The sequence below is a fragment of the Bombina bombina genome, chromosome 5, assembly GCF_027579735.1.
Source record: "Bombina bombina isolate aBomBom1 chromosome 5, aBomBom1.pri, whole genome shotgun sequence".
Classification (NCBI taxonomy): Eukaryota; Metazoa; Chordata; class Amphibia; order Anura; family Bombinatoridae; genus Bombina; species Bombina bombina.
The window spans coordinates 627,640,513-627,656,255 of NC_069503.1; positions in this window are offsets into that span (position 1 = coordinate 627,640,513).

Here is a 15,743-nt window from a genome sequence, read left to right on the forward strand (position 1 = left end):
AGATAGATGCAATGTAACAATTAGTTATATTGTAGCTAGCTTAGGGTTTATTTTACAGGTAAGTATTTAGTTTTAAATAGGAATAATTTAGTTAATTATAGTAATTTTATTTAAATTTCTTTTAATTATATTTAAGTTAGGGGGTGTTAGGTTTAGGGTTAGATATAGGTTTAGGTGTTAATAACTTTAATATAGTGGCGGCAGCATTGGGGTCGGCAGATTAGGGGTTAATAAATGTAGGTAGGCGGTGTCGATGTTAGGGCCGGCAGATTAGGGGTTAATAATATTTAACTAATGTTTGCAAAACGGGAGTGCGGCGGTTTATGGGTTAATATGTTTATTATAGTGGTGGCGACGTTGGAGGCAGCAGATAAGGGGTTAATAAGTGTAGGTAGGTGGCAGTGATAAAGAGTAGGGGTTAATAAATATAATGTAGGGTTCGGCGATGTTGGGGGCAGCAGATTAGGGGTTCATAAGTATAATGTAGGTGGCGGCGGTGTCCGGAGCGGCAGATTAGGAGTTAATAATTATAATGTAGGTGTCGGCGATGTTGGGGGCATTAATAAGTGTAAGATTAGGGGTGTTTAGACTCGGGGTTCATGTTAGGGTGTTAGGTGTAGACATAAATTTTATTTCCCCATAGGAACCAATGGGGCTGCGTTAAGGAGTTTTACGCTGCTTTTTTGCAGGTGTTAGACTTTTTTTCAGCCGGCTCTCCCCGTTGATTCCTATGGGGAAATCGTGCACGAGCACGTTACACCAGCCCACCGCTGACTTAAGCAGCACTAGTATTGGAGTGCGATAATGAGCAAAATTTTGCTCAATGCTCACTTCTTGTCTTTTAATGACGGGTTTGTAAAAACTCGTAATACCAGCGCTGCATGTAAGTGAGCGGTGAGGGAAAACTGCCCATTAGCACCGCATAGCCTCTAACGCAAAACTCGTAATCTAGCTGCAAATGTTTTTATTTCTAATATTACATTTAAAGAAAGCATTAGAAATGCTTTTACATATATGTCTGTATGCATATCAGAATACCATCAGTCCTTTTAAAAATCAGGATAGTCTGAAAAGATATGAAATCCCCAGTGTATCATGAAGCTCCTTTCTAGCACATTGGTGTGACCTCCATGGCTATTAGCAAAATTGCAAGATATATTGACAAGACAAGAAGTGAGCTCAACAGAAAAAAACACAGGCAATCTAAGTGTAGATGTAAAGTTCAACAACTTAATTAAAACAATAAAATTTGCACTCACAAAGAAAATCTCAAACATATGAGGTATGCGACAGCAAACATTACAAATGACTCTCTTGGACCTGTTGGTAACTTACACCTCCGTATTAACTCTCCTAATGTCCGCGTCTGCTTTGCTGGATGCGCTCACAGGCACTTGCTCCTCAGCGTACCAAATAGCAGGGCACGGTAGATTATGGAGGGTTTCTCAGATGTCAGATGTTACGTATTGTCTCAAGTAAAAACAAAAACTGTGTCTCCAAAGTAGTTGCTTCTCCGTTTAGCCGACTCAGATAAACCACCACAACAAACACACTCGCATCACAGTAACGTGTATGGGCTTGGCTTAACACGTTTTTGCAGGGCTCCTCCCCGCTTCATCAGAGGCTTTGCCCAACATCCTCAGTATTCTCCTATTTATAGCATCTCAACATGGTATCCCTATCTTATATACACACAATGTTCATTTTTTTGGATAACAGGTGAGGAACTATAAACAGACTATTGGGGTCGATCTATCATCAGTCTGTCCGACATGATCCGCTGAGTGGATTTATTTACTGTCGGGATTTATCATTACACAAGCAGTTCTTGTAAACTGCTTGTGCAATGCCGCCCCCTGCAGATTCGCGGCCAATTGGCCGCTAGCAGGGGTGTCTATCAGCCCGATCATATAGGATCGTTATTATTAAAAACTACAATGTATTAATAAAACATAAAAATAAAGGTAAAAATAAATGTAAGTTAAAAATAAAAATAAAAGCCCCTCATCCTGTCTGTATTATGTGGGTGTTACATATACACAAAGAAACATAAATATTTTACATATAGTAAGTAAAAAAGAAAGCTAGTACTAATGCATGCAACAAACTAGATATACATTTTAAACATCCAGAAATACTGCTTAATCAATATTGAGGTTTAGATCTACTAGTTCCATAGTATCCAATCTATGGATCCAGTACGTCTTCCTCTGTCTCAATTTTTTAATGTTATCTCTCCCCCCCTTACTGTGCTTTTAACATTTTCAATAGCTTTCACAGTAAGTTCTATACTACTCTTATTATGTTTTCCAAAAAATGTGCAGATACCCCATGGGTATTCAAGATCATCTCTATATTCCTCAGGTGTTTATTGAACCTGTTTTTTACAGAGCGTATAGTGTGACCTATATAGAACTTCTCACAGGGACACTTGACGATATACCACATAGTTTGTCTTACAATTCATTAGGTCCTTAATCTTATGTACACCCCGCCCTTGTTTATCAAAAAACAGATTTTGAGGGTCTAAATGGTGGTAACACCTGCAACTCTGCCTACCACATCTATAGAAGCCGCGTGTTTCTTTTAAGCCAATTCTCCGACCGTATTGGTTTTAAAGGGACACTGAATCCAATTTTTTTTTCTTTCATGATTCAGATAGAGCATGCAATTTTAAGCAACTTTCTAATTTACTTCTTATATCAATATTTCTTCGTTCTCTTGCTATCTTTATTAGAAAAAGAAGACATCTATGTTAGGGAGACAGCAAATTGTTGGTTCAGAACAATGGAGAGCACTTGTTTATTGTTGCTGTCCAATCAGCAAGGACAACCCAGGTTGTTCACCAAAAATGGGCCGGCATCTAAACTTGCATTTTCAAATAAAGATACCAAGAGAATGAACAAAATTTGATAATAGTAGTAAATTAGAAAGTTGCTTAAAATTGCATTCTCTATCTGAATCACAAAAGAAAAAATTTGGGTTCAGTGTCCCTTTAACATACTAGGGCTAATTGTATTTCTCAAACTCATACTGTGCATGAAAATCACTTGTCTTTTGTTATTTAATGTTTGTTTTAAGACCGGATCGTGCATCAGGATGGGCCAGTGCATCTTTAGATCCTCTATTATATTGTGTCACACGCTGGACCTTTCTTTTTTTACTTTTTTTTACCTATACCTACACTTCTCTCCTGCTTCCTTTGTTTTTTTATCAGATCTTTTCTATCCATTTTCCCCACTTTTTCATGGATTCCTTTCAATAAATCTCCCGAATATCCTTTTTCAAAGAACCTATTTGTTATTATCTCTGCCTCTCAAAATCCTCATATTTCGTACAGTTACACTTTGCTCTCTGAAATTGCCCAATAGGGATATTACATTTCCACTTTTCATGATTTCTTTGGCAATTTCAGAGAGAAAAGCGTAACTGTACGGAACATGAGGATTTAGAGAGAGAGACAGAGATAGTAACAAATAGGTTCTTAGCAAAAGGATATTCGGGAGATTTTATCGTTTTAATTAAAAGTTGTTGAACTTTACATCTACACTTGGTTGTGTACAGATTGGCTGTGTTTTTTCTGTTGCGCTCCACTTCTTGTCTTTTAGATATATCTTGTAAAATTGCATAATTCAAATCTAATTATTAGAAAATTTTAATTGAATATTACATTTAAAGAAAGCATTATAAATACTATTACATTAAACAAATGTTATAATGTTGTACAAACATTCAAAATTCGAAATGAATGAACAAATGTGTTAAAATTCATTTTATTTTTCAAATGTTGCAAAACATTCGCCCATCCCTAGTCAAGAGACATTGTCATTTGGACTGTATGGTAGGGAATGTCAAGAGACATTGTCATTTGGACTGTATGGTAGGGAATGTCAAGAGACATTGTCATTTGAACTGTATGGTAGGGAATGTCAAGAGACATTGTCATTTGGACTGTATGGTAGGGAATGTCAAGAGACATTGTCATTTGGACTGTATGGTAGGGAATGTCAAGAGATTGTCATTTGGACTGTATGGTAGGGAATGTCAAGAGATTGTCATTTGGACTGTATGGTAGGGAATGTCAAGAGACATTGTCATTTGGACTGTATGGTAGGGAATGTCAAGAGACATTGTCATTTGGACTGTATGGTAGGGAATGTCAAGAGACATTGTCATTTGGACTGTATGGTAGGGAATGTCAAGAGACATTGTCATTTGGACTGAATGGTAGGGAATGTCAAGAGACATTGTCATTTGGACTGTATGGTAGGGAATGTCAAGAGATTGTCATTTGGACTGTATGGTAGGGAATGTCAAGAGATTGTCATTTGGACTGTATGGTAGGGAATGTCAAGAGACATTGTCATTTGGACTGTATGGTAGGGAATGTCAAGACATTGTCATTTGAACTGTATGGTAGGGAATGTCAAGAGACATTGTCATTTGGACTGTATGGTAGGGAATGTCAAGAGATTGTCATTTGGACTGTATGGTAGGGAATGTCAAGAGACATTGTCATTTGAACTGTATGGTATGAAGGGCACGTTGTTGCCACACTGAATAATCATTTTGAAGCCAAATTGATCTAATTAGACTCGTGGTATTATAATTTAGTACTTTGAGTATCATATTAGAAAAAAATATGCGCCCCCTATTGGCTATAAGGATTATATTCTTGGTGTGTATAACTATTTGGTACTCATTTTACTTAAAACAAAACGAATACTGAATTTTAGTTAAACATTTACAATAATTTTTGATAAAACAAATGTATATGTTCAAAGCTACAGGTGGAATATTCACCTGTTGCAGTTTTTACTTACCTTTTATGTACTGGAGAGCGTGCTAACCTGATCCTCTTTTTGCCAGAGCTCTGGCCATGCTAACAGCAGACTTAACACGCTTGGCTCCCAGAACCTGCACTAACTTTAGTGCAGGTCCTGGGAGCTGACCACACTAAGCCTCCTGTAAGCACAGGCGGGGCTCTGGCAAGAAGAGGATCGGGTTAGCGTGCTCTCCAGTGCGCAAAAATATTAACCCTCAAAAAAAATCAGTAAATGAATTTCATCAGTATTTGTTTTTCTTTATTTTTCATTGGTGCATTTATTTGGATATTCGTTTCATAAAAACAAAACGAATATCCGTTTTTTGTTATGACTGAGTATTCATAACCAAACAAATGAACATCTCTAACATTAAGTGAATACTATTGATTATAATGATCTCACAATTTGATATATTTGTTAGTATTGCTTCTGTTTAGTGACTAATCTGTGAATTAGAAATACTTCTCACTTCACTACTTATTTCTGTAATGGACGCCTTATATGAGATGTCTCTAAATGTTGGTGGAGACTATGAGTAACATGCTATCTCCCTACAGTTTACATAGCTGGTGTTTCAGACTTACTTCTTGTAAGACAGGTTCACCCCAATGCTCTTCAATCAGTAAGTTTTGGAACTAAACTAATGCTTTTTTTTTAAGCTTTTAAAACCTTTCGAGGACTTAAGAAATCGATAAAAAGACTAGTATAATTTTGAAAATCTTTGGTGGTCTGTAAATAAAACTTCAAGGCTCTAACCATATCTATATGATGAAGAAGCCTTTCTTTGGAATTTTGAGGATTAGGACAAAGAGAATGAACCACAATCTCTTGATTAATATTATCAGATGAGACAACTTTTGGAAAAAGTTAAATTTAGTCCTCAAAACTGCCTTATCCTGGTGAAAAATAAGATAAAGAGGTTCACAAAAAAGAGCTGATACTCTCCTTGCAGAATAAATTGCTAGTAAAAATAAAACTTTCCATGAAAGAAGGTTTAGGTCCAAGGAATGCATTGGTTCAAAAGGCGGAAACCTAAGAACAAAATTCAAATTCCATGCCAAAGCTTGAACAAAATTCTGAATATTTGTTTAGAGAAACAAAAGAGACAAGGCTGAAATCTGTACTTTGAGAGAACTGGCAAATAAACCTTTATTAACTATTTACTAACTAGTTAAAATAAATACAAACTTACCTGTGAAATAAAACCTAACCTGCTTTACACTAAAACCTAAAATTACAAAAAAAAAACCCCACAAAAATTACTAAAATTAAAAATAACTATATTACATAAAATAACATACACTAAATTACAAAAAATAAGAAACAAAATCATCAAAAATAAAAAAGAATTACACCTAATCTAATAGGCCTATCAAAATAAAAAAGCCCCCCCAAAATAAAAAAATTCTAGCCTGCAATAAACTACCAATGGCCCTTAAAAGGGCTTTTTGTGGGGCATTGCCCCAAAGAAATCAGCACTTTTACCTGTAAACAAAATACAAACACCCCCCAAACAGTAAAACCCACCATCCCCACAACCAACCCCCCCCCCAAATAAAATAGCTATCTAAAAAAAACTAAGCTCCTCATTGCCCTGAAAAGGGCATTTGTATGGGCATTGCTCTTAAAAGGGTATTTAGCTCTTTTATATGCCCAGACCCTAAACTAAAAATAAAACCCACCCAAAAAAAACCTTAAAAAACCTAACACTAACCCCCGATGATCCACTTACAGTTCTTGAAGCCCCGCTTGAAGGATCCATCCAGCCGGTGAAGTCATCATCCATGCAGCAAAAAGTCTTCATCCAGGAGGCCTCTTCGATCTTCATCCAGCTTCTTGCCGCCTGGATGAGGACTTTGCCGGCTGAATGAAGATCGAAGATGCCGCCTGGATGAAGATCAAAGAGGCCACCTGGATGAAGACTTCTTGCCGGCTGGATGGATCCTTCAAGCGGGCCTTCAATAACTGTAAGTGGATTGTCGAGGGTTAGTGTTAGGATTATTTAAGTTTTTTTTGGGTGTGTTTTATTTTTAGATTAGGGTCTTGGCATGTAATAGAGCTAAATGCCCTTTTAAGGGCAATGCCATACAAATGCCTCTTTCAGGGCAATGGGGAGCTTAGGTTTTTTTAGACAGTTATTTTATTTGGGGGGTTGATTGCGTGGGTGGTGGGTTTTACTGTTAGGGGGGTGTTTGTATTTTTTTTACAGGTAAAAGAGCTGATTTCTTTGGGGCAATGACCCACAAAAGGCCCTTTATTTTGATAGGGCTATTAGATTTGGTGTAATTCTTTTCTATTTTTGATAATTTGTTTCTTATTTTTCATAATTTAATGTTTGGTTTTTTTGTAATTTAGTTTTTTTTAGGATTTTTTTAATGTGTAGTTTAGTTTAATTTAATTGGTAGTTAGTTTAATTGTAGTTTAATAATTATCTTAGTTTAATTGTTAGTTTAAAATTAATTTATTTAATTTGACAGGTAAGTTTTAATTTAATTTAAGATAGGGAAATTGTAATTTTAATATAAAGTTAGGGGGTCGTTAGGTTTAGGGGTTAATAGTTTATTTTAGTATATTTTGTTGTGGGGGGCTTGCGGTTTAGGGGTTAATAGGTTTATTATAGCAGCGGTGTGGGTGGATGGCAGATTAGGGGTTAATAATATTTAAATAGTGTTTGCAATGTGGGAGGACAGCGGTTTAGGGGTTAATAGGTTTATTATAGTGGCGACGATGTCGGGGAGCGGCGGAATAGTGGTTAATACATTTTAATAGTGGCGGCGATGTCCTGAGCGGCAGATTAGGGGTTAATAAATTTATTATAGTGTTTGCGATGCGGGAGGGCCTTGGTTTATTGGTTAATAGGTAGTTTATGGGTGTTAGTGTACTTTTTAACACTTTAGTTATGAGTTTTATGGTACAGCTTTGTAACGTAAAACTCATAACTACTGACTTTAGATGGCGGTACGGATCTTGTCAGTATAGGGTATACCGCTCCCTTTTTGGCCTCCCAGGCAAACTCGTAATACCGGCGCTATGGGAGTCCCATTGAAAAAGGACTTTTTTAAAAGTCCGGTACTGACGTTGCGTGACAGCCTAAAAGGTGTGCGGTACACCTATACCGACAAGACTCGTAATAACAGCGTTAGGGAAAAAGCAGCGTTATGGGCCATAACGATGCTTTTTCACTCATAACGCCAAACTCGTAATCTAGCTGATAGTTTCTAAAATCTGGAGAAAATTCTATAGGACTCCCATGAACTGTACAAACAGAGGGAGGACAGACTCCTTTAGAGGCACGTGTAGTAGTAGTGCTTAGCATGCAGAGGGACATCCATACATGAGCTACACAATTGAGCTGGAGGAGTGACAGGAATTAATTTGCAAAAAACACATTTTAACAAATAATCAGGTGATCTACCCTCTAAAGGATCATTAAATTGGGGACAGTTCCAGGATGCTCTATGAGGAATGAATGTAGCAGACAATATAAAATACAAGGCTCACAATAAAGCTTAATGTGAGACAGAAACAACATATTATAGAGGCTACAACGTCTGAGGAATAAAGAGAACAACCTAGCAAGGCATCCAGTAAGGAGCATTGCAAAATAAACTAACCCAAAATAAATAAAAGGCTCTTGAGAAGCTTACTCCCTCCTGAAATACTAAGGTATCAACGTACTTGACAGCCTCAAAGTGCTGAGTAGAATAACTGCCAAGACAGCGTGCTCTGATAAGGCAGGAAAAAAGAGGCGGAAAAAACGTTAACCACTCCAGAGCCAAAGTATATTTAAAATATGTGTACTGCAAAGCATGCTATTGAAGAACAAGAGCGCAAACACAGTAACACGCATCGGCTTTAATTACTGAGTAGTAAAAGCAGGATTGCGCAAAATAACAAAATAAAGAAAAGGCCAGGGAACACACTAAATAACCTGGGTGTGCAATTAATATGCCGGAATTAAGATCATGCTATAATAACTTGGGGGGCGTGTTATAGGAAAATATATTAAAGCAGTATAATTAATAGAAAAGGGGAGCACACAAAATAACCGGGGCATACAAACCCCGCTATCAAACCCCAGAGGCGGCTATAAAAAATTAAAGTGAATGCTCCATATAAAAATATTAAACAGTGTTCCTTGCTGTCTCCTAAGTCTCCATAAAACATAAGCCATAAAAACTAAATAAATAAGTCTGAGGCTAATTAATGTGTTAGTAAGGATGTCTGGCTATGATGTAGCCTGTGGGCTATATAAGTGCCACTGAACTTTGTACTTACCTGCCTAGCACCCCAACCACTGTGCTTACCGCTGCAGAGTGACTGCTGTCAGTGGTAGCCCATCCAGTGCGGAGCACATTACATCAAAGAATATAAACCAAGTAGTATATTGAAAAACCAACAGGAGGAGGCTAGGGACCTGTCCCTGTGACACATGTGGCAGACCTGTGACTAACACCCTCACGGAGAGTAATTGTGCCACTACCCCATACTCTAGTCTCCGCTCTGCCTCTTAGTAGCAGCTCTCTGATGGGGGAATTTAAACCTCAACTGAGAACCCATCTCTCAAGAAAATCTGAAGAGCACCTAAATTCTTAATTAACCTCCTGGAAGGCAAATATTAAAACTGGCATACCAGTGAGGGGGGAGGGATGAAGTGCTCTTGAGAGTTTTGGGAAACTTTGTCTCCTCCTAGTGGCATGGAAGTGAATCCCATAAGTAATAGTTCGTAGACTCTCACCACCTTGTGAAAGAAATATGTATTTTGAAACTTGAGGTTCTATAGTGTGTTCTCAAATTTATAACGGTTGGGAACTTTCAAGACTGGAATGTTTCATTACAATCCTGTGTATTTTTTGGATTTCTAACATAATCTGTAAATTATGTCTTATCATTAACCCTGTACTATGTAATACCCCGTGCACGTAACCCCTAACTGCCAAATACTCACCACACCTAACCCCCAAAACAGTGTCCATTACTCACACTAAAACCCCTAACGGCATAAACCTCCCCTAGTCCCCTAACCACAAACCCATCAAATTTAACTCCCTAGCCATGTACCCAAATCCACAAATAATTCCCTAACAGTGCCACTCACTGCATGTAACCTCCTAGTCACTGGACCCTTAACCATGCCTACTCCTTAAACTGTGACACCTCCACCTCACTTCACCCCTTCACAATCGGTGCCATGACTAAGACTAATTCTCTAACTGTGACCCCATATAACCCCTAACTGGCATACTAACTGGCATGGATACTAACCAAACTAACCGCTGGACCCCCAAAGACTAACCCTCTAACTGTAACCCTAGCCATTATGAGTTGATTGCAGTGGGGTATTGGTGGTTCAAGGGTTAGTTGTAGGAGTTGTCCGGTGGTTAGGGTGTTATTAGTGGTTAGTATTAGAGGCCTGTAGAGGCTGCACAGGCACTTCATTTTTCGAACATACCTCAGTATGCCTTCATGAGGAGAGTTCATCTTTTTATGCTGTATCAGAATTAGGAAAGTTTAATTTTGACTTAAATAACTCTTTGATAAAATAAAATCCCTTATGGTGGTATCACTATAAATCTCAAAATTGTCAAACCTATAAGTTAGGATCATTCAGAGAGGTAATAACATATAGATAAAAAGTTGTAGCAATAACAGTAGTAAGTGAATATGGGATATGATGTGCATTCAGTATAACACGTTTTCTAGGCTAGATGAAAAGTAAGACCTAACCACTTGGATGGATATTGGCTTTTCCATAGAACTGAGTCATTAACAGTGGTATGCTCCCATACACAATGACAAAATATAGAGTAGTTTATAACATGATTAAGGCACTCTTGCTGAAACCGGTCAAACTGACAGAGTGCTGCTGGTCCTTTTTCTGATTTTATTTCATGTTGTCCTGTTCTTAAAATAAATACTGTGGTATATCAGCTTTGAGGCTCACTGGAATTTAGTTTGTTTTTCATGTGGATCTAGTTTATAGCATGATTTACCCATAAATAACACAGTGACACAGGGGACAAAATATTTGACCTTTACTAAACACTGGCTTAGACATGCAAACAAGTCTTCTTCAGTCCAGAATACTACATCTATATTCTAAGAGCAGTATTTTTTCTGCTTGTAGACTTTTATTGAATATGTTTTAATGGAGAAATGTCCTATTATGTTGCCCACAGTGTAACGGGGTTGTTTCTTATAAATGAATAGAATCTAGTAGACAGATTTGATCTAGATTCTGAGATGTTGTGCTTTCCGAGAGGAACTGACATTATGTTCCCTCTACCCCCCAACCCCAACCCCATTTTGATTTGTGGAGTAGACAGATTTGATCTAGATTCTGAGATGTTGTGCTTTCCGAGAGGAACTGACATTATGTTCCCTCTACCCCCTAACCCCCCCTTCCTCCCCCCCCCTTTTTAAAAAAAAAAAAAACAAACAAAAAAAACAAAACAAAAAATAAATAAAAAAAAGAATATATCATATATGCACTGCTCCCAAGTCACATTAAGTAAATATTCCCTAATATATCGCAACTGAAAACCAGACATTTCAGGTATCCTGCAGTTTTATGAATCACTTCTAAGAAATATCTTATATTAGTTTATTGTGTACTTTATAACTTAGGAACCAACGAAAGAAACACAAACTGGCACTACACTGTGAATATAGGTGAGATAGGAATTAAAAATTCCGGTGCTGCCCCTCAAAAATTATATTGAAACAACAGGACAGGAAAGTAAGGGGTTACTATAGCACTCACTCTCACTCTAATAATGATTAAAGTAAAATCATTCATACTTTATTTATCAAAAGTTAAAATCAGGATAGACATCCCTGATAGGTAAGTTACACTACCCACAACCACCTATATAATAATATTAAAAGCAAAAGGGGCTCTCCTAACACTCTTCTGTTTCCTGGCCGATAACAGGAATCGTCAGCATCAGGTGACTGGAGTGATAGGATAAGCCTAGAAAGAACGTGCTGTACAAACGCGTTTCGGCTATTAGAAAGCCTTTCTCAATGTTTCACATTCAATATCTAAATGAATAAGCCGAGGCTCCGATGTTCGGAGCTTAATATATCCCCAAAACACCGGTTAGCAGCCAATCCGAGGCATATTCCAAGTTCCGCCTTCAGATCCTCCAATCGGTTACGGGCTTAATTCACGCCCATAAGAAAACATCCATCCGATTGGAGCTATGCCGCATACCTCGTCACTGGTGTTCAGTTTATTATGCACACTCCACGTCCATAAGAAAGTCTCCTTCTGATTGGAGTAATGCCTTACATCATATCATTGGTTCGATGTCGGACTTAATGAACTGTGCATAAAATACTGTTAAAGCCTCAGGTTAAAATAACCATAAATAGCATTTACTTATTATTTTCCAAACTGTCATCTTTCCAAAATCATTAGAGATTATGTAATGCTTATATGAAGAATTGAAAGCAGGTTACTGCTGACGAATTTACTTCATCAAGTGAGTTAGTTCTGTAGTTTGCAGGCATACATTGTTCTGCACTTAGATTTCTCATGCCATTATAAAAATATGTGTTAGTATATGATCAATACCAGTATTAAATCACTTAAAGATGAGACATATCCTCTTGTATCCAACTATACACATAATACCATTATTATATTAAACTACGGCCACATCGATTATCTTTCAAAAAACAAAGGGACAAAATTTGTATGTTATCCCAGAGATTGAGGACATTCAGTTATATGTGGGTTGATAGTTAATAATTAGGATCTCTTGTCGTTTGTGATTACTTAACTACATCTTACACACATTACTAAATCAACTTCAGTATCTGACAGTAATGGAAATTTACTGGTCAGTTATATACAGGTATTTGACATACATTAAATGGTACAAAGCTAGAAAGTATATAAAGAAATACCCACAAACACCCCCAGCAGGACCTAGTAGAAGCTTTTAATTGCCTCCAAACTATGACCATAAAAAGGGGGTACGTGGGTCTAATGTGTTCCATATACATATAGCTCTTAAAGGTATATCCACCTGTTATTATAAAAAAAACTATTCTAGCAGATGTTTGTGTATTATCCTCGGATTCTTGGAAAATTATGGAACATAATAGAATCCTCAGGTATAATAGTTATTTAAAGTTTAACATTTCATACTGCTACATAGAATAGCAATTATATATAAATGATTATAATTATGACCTGTAAATGCTACCGGTTATTTTAGATATACACCCTGTAATTGTTGAATTCATTCATACCATTCGGTATGACCGTGTTCAGATTAAAGACCCATTTAGTTTCCTTCTTAAGGAGTTTTTGTTCAGTTTCCCCCCCTCTTATACCTGGTTTAAGTTTTTCAAGACCCCAACATCGCATTACATTGGTATTCCCATTATGAGATTGCAGAAAGTGTTTAGCCACACTAGTAATTTGTTTTTTCTTTTCCACATCTCTATGGGCTGTCCTTATATTACTTAGATGTTTGGTCATGCGTGTGCCAAGGCTGCGTGTCGTCATACCAACGTATAATAAATTACAACTGCAAGATAAACAGTAAATCACGTTTGTACTCTGACAATTAATGTGTTCTTGGATGGCCCACGTTTTACCAAATCTATCCACTATAGATTGTTTTTTTACCATGTGTTGGCACACTTTACAGTGCCCGCATGCAGAAGACCCCTTATATATAGGATTCCTTTTAGCATTTCTATCGTAGTGACTGTTCACCAACTTGTCACGAAGATTATTAGCTCTCCTATATGTTATTAAGGGCCTGTTAGGTAACAATGGTTTTAATAGGGTGTCTTGGGTAAGGACATGCCAATGTGTTTGAAGAATGTTTGAGATCTCATTACTTACAGGTGAGTAGGTGGTAATAAATCTCAGGGGGGTGTCATTTGTCTTTAATCTCGGAGTTAATAACTCATTACGGTCTTTGCGTAAAGCATTGTGGTATGCTTTAGCAAGTAATTTCCTAGAGTACCCACGTTCAAGTAGTCTCTGTTTCAGATCTCTAGCTGACTCTTTAAAATTCTCAATGGTACTGCAATTACGTCTCAAACGTATATATTCCCCCATGGGTAATCCCCTGATAGTATTCGGGTGATGGTAACTACTAGCATGCAGGATATTGTTTGTTGATGTCGGTTTTCTGTATGCATTGGTTATAATTGCATTGTCAGACTTTTGTATATACAGATCTAAAAATTCCACTTTCGATCTTTCTACAGTTGAAGTCAGATATAACCCAAAAGGATTATCATTGAGAATACTTATGAATTCTGTCAAGAGGTCCTCCGGGCCATTCCATACAAAGAATATATCATCTATATATCTGGACCAGTGGGATATAAATTGGGTGAGATGTTTGTGGTTCTCGTGGAATACCACTGTTTCCTCCCACCAGCCCAGATATATATTTGCGTATGTAGGGGCACAACACGTGCCCATGGCCGTACCACAAGTTTGTAAATAGAATTTGTCATCAAAGACAAAAAAATTATGCGTTAACACAAATTCCAACAACTTGAGTATAATCTCCTTAGCCTCCTGACTCATTATGGTATTTTTTTCCAGATAGTAAGAGACCGCTCTACACCCCCATTCAGTTTTAATACTAGTGTAGAGCGACTCTACATCACATGTTACCAACAATGAAGAATTCATGTCAAGTTTTAAATCATTTACTTTATTTAAAAGATGCATTGTGTCCCTTGTATATGATGGAAGGGATTCCACAATGTATCTGAGCCTAGCATCGATGTATCTGCTTGCTTTCTCCGTTAGGGAGCCTATCCTGGAGACTATCGGTCTTCCGGGTGGCTTGGAGACATCTTTATGTATTTTTGGTAATAGATAAAGTGTAGCTATTATGGGTTGTTTGGTCTCAAGGAAATTAAATTCTTTCTGATCAATTATGCTTTCTGTTAGGGCTGACTTTATCAGTTTGTTATAACTGTTTAAAAACATATCCATAGGATTACATAACAGAGTCTTGTAATTCATAGGGTTGTTTAATTGGCGTAAAGCTTCTTCCCGGTACATAGTATCAGGCCAGATAACAATGTTCCCTCCTTTATCACTCCCCTTAATCTGCACATTTTTCATTTCAGTTAACTGTTTCAGTGCCTGGCTTTCCTCTTTAGTTAGATTATAGTTAGATTTTCCTATATGTTCTTGAATCTGAAGGATGTCTTGGCACACTAGATTAAGAAAGGTTAGTGCACTGTGTGAGGTATTATTTGGAGGGACAAATTTAGATTTAGCCTTTAAAATAGATCGCCAACTATTGCTCTTTTCAGTTTCCACATTACTGATAGATTCCTCTAACAGTGATATTAGGTCGCTAATGGCTGATCGATCAGCATCATTCAATTGATCATAGTCTGAGTTGTTAAAGTATTTTTTCAACAAAACCTTCCTGGTGAAAAGATGTATATCTTTAATTGCCTCGAATTTATTAAAAGGTGGTGTGGGTATAAAGGATAGGCCTTTTTTAAGGACTGATGTTTGTTCTGGGGTCAGAGTTAAATTCGAGAGATTAATGATATTTAATTCAGTGGTGTTTATTTCTTGTGATATGATGTTTTCTGTGTGAATTTCACTTGCCTCCTGGTTCTGGGTTTTGCTTTTACGCCCCCTTCTAGTTCTACGCCTAAAGGGATACTAGCATCTTTTACTTTGTGAGGCTTAATTCTGTTTTTAAGGATAGGTCTGGGTATAGATTCTCCATCGGATGCTTCTACATCAGTACTCTCCCCTTCTCTATCAGAGGTATCTATATCAGAATTTACATTAGTGTTTTTACCCCATGAGTAAATGTTTTCTGAGGAATAGTCTTTGAGGTCTCTATCAATTTTTCGTTCTTTCTTTTCTGATATAAAGCGTGCAAACTTTTCTACCTCAGCCTT